Source organism: Mandrillus leucophaeus, unplaced genomic scaffold (genome assembly GCF_000951045.1).
Source record: "Mandrillus leucophaeus isolate KB7577 unplaced genomic scaffold, Mleu.le_1.0 Scaffold300, whole genome shotgun sequence".
In the NCBI taxonomy this organism is placed as follows: Eukaryota; Metazoa; Chordata; class Mammalia; order Primates; family Cercopithecidae; genus Mandrillus; species Mandrillus leucophaeus.
This window is the reverse complement of record NW_012103144.1, coordinates 3,358,662-3,363,391: the sequence shown is the minus strand read 5'-3', so window position 1 is coordinate 3,363,391 and position 4,730 is coordinate 3,358,662. Positions and strand designations below refer to the sequence as shown.

General features: G+C 38.7%; 1 pseudogene; it reads right to left on the bottom strand.

Annotated features, from left to right (window-relative positions):
* Nucleotides 1-3,631: 3,631 nt before the first annotated feature.
* LOC105544559 lies at nt 3,632-4,009 on the bottom strand (annotated as a pseudogene).
* Between the last annotated feature and the right edge of the window lie 721 nt (nt 4,010-4,730).

Below are 4,730 nucleotides of genomic sequence, written 5' to 3'. Positions count from 1 at the left end.
TTCACATGGAATCAAAGAAGACCCCATATAGCCAAGACAATCCTAAGCAAAATAAATAAAGCTGGAGGCATCATGCTACCTGACTTCAAACTATACTACAAGGCTACAGTAGCAAAAACAGGATGGTACAGGTACCAAAACAGATGTATAGACCAATGGAGCAGAACAGATACCTCAAAAATACCACCATACATCTACATCCATCTGCTCTTAGACAAACCTGCCAAAAACAAGCAACGGGGAAAGGATTTCCTATTTAGTAAATAGTGCTGAGAAAACTGGCTAGCCATATGCAGAAAACTGAAACTGGACCCCTTCCTTACACCTGACACAAAAATCAACTCAAGATGGATTAAAGACTTAAATGTCAAACCCCAAACCATAAAAACTCTAGAAGAAAACCTAGGCAATACCATTCAGGACATAGGCATGGGCAAGGACTTCATGACAAAAACACCAAAAGCAATTGCAACAGAAGCCAAAATTGACAAATGTGATCTAATTAAACTAAAGAACATCAGCACAGCAAAAGAAACTATTATCAGAGCAAACAGGCAACCTACAGAACAGGAGAAATTTTTGCAATCTACCCATCTGACAAAGGTCTGATATCCAGAATTTACAAGGAACTTAAACAAATTTACAAGAAAAAAAACAACCCCAGCAAAAAAGTGAGTAAAGATATCAACAGACACTTCTCAAAAGAAGGCGTTTATGTTACCAACAAACATATGAAAAAAAGCTCAACATCACTGATGATCAGAGAAATGCAAATCAAAACCACAATGAGTCACCATCTCATGCCAGTCAGAAACAATAGATGCTGGTGAGAGTGTGGAGAAATAGGAATGCTTTTACACTGTTGGTGGGAATGTAAATGAGTTCAACCATTGTGGAGGACAGTATGGAGATTCCTCGAGGTCTAGAACCAGAATACCATTTGATCCAGCAAGCCCATTACTGGGTATATACCCAAAGGAAGATATATATCATTCTACTATAAAGACACATGCAAATGTCTGTTTATTGCAGGACTATTCACAATAGCAAAGATGTGGATCCAACCCAAATGCCCATCAATGATAGACTGGATAAAGAAAATGTGGTATATATACACCATGGTATACTATGCAGCCATAAAAAGGAATGAGATTATGTCCTTTGTAGGGACATGGATGAAACTGGAAGCCATCATCCTTAGCAAACTAATAGAGGAACTGAAAACCAAATACCTCATGTTCTCACTCATAAGTGGAAGTTGAACAATGAGAAAACATGGGCATAGGGAGGGGAACAACACACACCAAGGCCTGTTGGGGGGTGGGAGGTGAGAGGAGGGAACTTAGAGGATGGGCCAGTAGGTGCAGCAAACCACCATGGCACACATAAACCTATGTAACAAGCCTGCATGCTCTGCATATGTATCTCATTTTTTTTAGAAGAAATTATGAAAAGAAAGAAAGAAAACAAGCTTAAATAAGATAAAAATACAAACTTAAAAAAAATGTTTAAAATAAAATCCAAAAATCAGATTTTTTCAGTAAACAAAGTTTCTTCGTGTTATTACACTGTAGGAGCTTTGTATATCTTTTAGCAAATTTACAGTATTTTATGGGAAATATTTTGCCTTTGGTCATCAAAACCTGTGTGAAAATTGTTGGTTATTCAAATCACATGCTCATTTAATGTTACCTTAGAGTGTTTTCCAACATGAGGATTTGATCCAATGTCCATAATTTCAAAGGATGTAAATCTGGTAACCATAAAATGGTAAGCCAGCACAGCCAAGTATAGAAACCATGTGCAGTGAAGCAAGTATGTTTCCATTTGGTCTCTGTATTCTTTACTCTGGAGAAACCCTAGTCCTCTCAAAAAAATCTTGTTTTACTTACATCTGGTTTAAATAGCTAGTATGTACAGCAAACTACCACATATGGTAACAAGATCATATCATCTAAGAGGCATTTGATATTGATATTAAAGTATTTTTAATTGAAACAAATTAGTCACAACCCCCAATTTAAACAACACCTCTTCTGGGTGAAAAGTATCACAAATATTTAAAAGGAATTATTTATACAAAACTCTTCTTAGAAGAAAGAAAAAGAAAATAAGTATTCTATCTTTTCCCTGATGAACAGCACTTGTTTTATAAACCTGAACAGTAACGGGTTTTAGTTTTAGTTTGTACTGCAAGAATGATCATAAATGGCAATTCTAAAAGCCTGGTTTGTCAAAAATATAGCTAGAAAACATCACACACTTCTAAAAAGTGATATATAATTATTTAGTAATGAATAAGGCAATCTTTTTTGTGGCAAGGAGGGGGGAATTAAACCTTATTTATTTTTAAAACCAAACAACTAAGAAAATATATCACAGCCTGAAAACAGCAAATGGACAGGCTGTATTATCATTTCAAGTAATAAGCTGGTGAAAATACAATGAGGTTGGTATCAAAATAATAAGGTGCCATGCCAGGGCAGGAACAATGCAAGTTGCAAAAGCCCCGGGCAAAAATGGTATTTGATAATGGGGGCTGCCTCTCCTTTGCTCTAAGGGAGTCAGCTCATCCTAGCCCAAATTGTTCACTTTTTCTCCCTTGAACTTCCTGTTGCCGGGGTCTCAATCGGGCTCTGTTAATTCAGGGAGCTAAGGAAACAATGCTAGGTTTAGGCTTCAATTCCACTCTGTTTTTATAAAAACCAGGTTTTTTCAAATCCAGTACTTCATAACTCTCTTATAAGCAAGTAGCCAATTGCTCCTCTTTTACTATTCATTACTAGATACTAATATATATCACAATCAAAACCCCTTTCTTCTTCAAGGGGAAAGTGTTACTGCAACATTGTCCTGTCATTTTGCTACACACAGCCTCAAGGCCCATCAGCCAGTAAGAGGGAAGCTCTGCTTCTCATAATTAGTGTGTGGTCGCCTCTCATGTTTTTGCACGGTATCCAGGTTGAAAGATGCAGCATGTAATAATTTTAAGAAATGCACATCTACATCTTGACCAGAAATGGGGATCCACAGGAATCTTCAAAGTTCTTATCCAAACTACTCTCTCTCCCAAATCCACATTTTAAAATCAACTTGCATCAACTTGTATACCCTTGTGTCAATTACACAAAATCAAGAAAACAAAGACCCAGAAATTTTTTCTCCCTTCTATGTTACTGACCTCATGGATTTTGTTTCACAGCCTATAGAAAATGGTGTGATGACACTTCTGGTAAACAGGATATTTGGCAACAAAGAGAAAATCTCTCTCCTCAAACTCCATCAAGTCTAACCTGCCAGCCTGTTGGTAGTAAGAAGAGTCTGGTAGCTTGGAGGGCTCTGGCTTGTTACAGGTGAGATCCTTACTGCCAGGACAAGCACTAGCCACAGGAACATAAGCTCTAAACTTTCTGTAATGTCTCTGATGCAATTTAGCATCACTTTTTCCCATTTCACTTTTTAGGGCTGAAACATGAAAGAACCAGTGTCCAGAGGCAAGCGACATATGCCTTACACTTGTTGCCATCCTTAATTTCTTCATAAACTTTGCTTAAAAGACTAAAATTCCCAATTCCTTATTAAAAAATTTATTTTTGCCCTCATTCCTGATAGCCACTGGCAAGGACTTTTATTACCCAATGGATAAGAGAGCCTCCTTCTTCTTGGTCATGGTTGGGATGAGGTGCACGTGGTCATCTATACACTTGGTCACACGACAGTCCAGCTGCCATTTCACCTGAAGCTCCTTACTCCCGGCATCTATTGAATCTTTGGTTTTGTCATTGCAATGTATGGTGCACCAGGCCTGGCAGTCCTGGAACTTCTCAAACTTACTGGTGACCAAGGCCTGGACTTGAGCCAGAGGCACATGACTGTGCTGGATGTACTGGTGCACCTGCTGCATGGATGCCTGGCTGTCCTCACAACAGCTGGTGCTGCATGGGAACATGAGACTCTGCATCTTCTGGATGTTTTCTCTCTCTAGGCTCTTTACCATGGAGTCCACCATCTCCTGCACTCGCAGCTGCTGCAACTCCGCCTTGATGATCCCGTGCTGCCCCAGACCGTGCCGGTGCCCACCAATAAGGCAATCTTAACTAGCTAAATTTAAATAGGATGTCTATGGCAGATTACAAATATAAAAATGTTTAAAGTCAGATATATTAAAAATTTGTGAAAATCATTGCCAATTATAGGGCAAGGCAAATGTATCCAAACAAATGAGTTAATGTATGTAAAACATTTAGAACAATCCTGAACTGTTGTATATATCATTATCATTATTATTTTTACACTATATTTTCCATGTGGAAATCCTTTGACTTCAGTCCTTTTGTTATGTACAAAAGTGGTTCGCACCAGGCACGGTGGCTCATGCCTGCAATCACAGCACTTTGGGAGGCCGAGGTGGGTAGATCACCTGAGATCAGGAGTTTGAGACCAGCCTGGCCAACATGGGGAAACCCTGTCTCTATTAAAAATACAAAAATTAGCTGGGCATGGTGGCACATGCCTATAATCCCACCTACTTGGGAGACTAAGATAGAATTCCTTGAACCCAGGAGGCGGAGGTTACAGTGAGCCAAGATCATGCCGCTGTACTCCAGCCTGGGCAACAAAGGAAGACTCCATCTCAAAAAAAAAAAAAAAAAAAAAGAAAGAAAGAAAAGAAAAGAAAAAGGAACAGAAAAAAAAAAAGTGGTTCCAGGTGCACTGCCAAATATCATAAG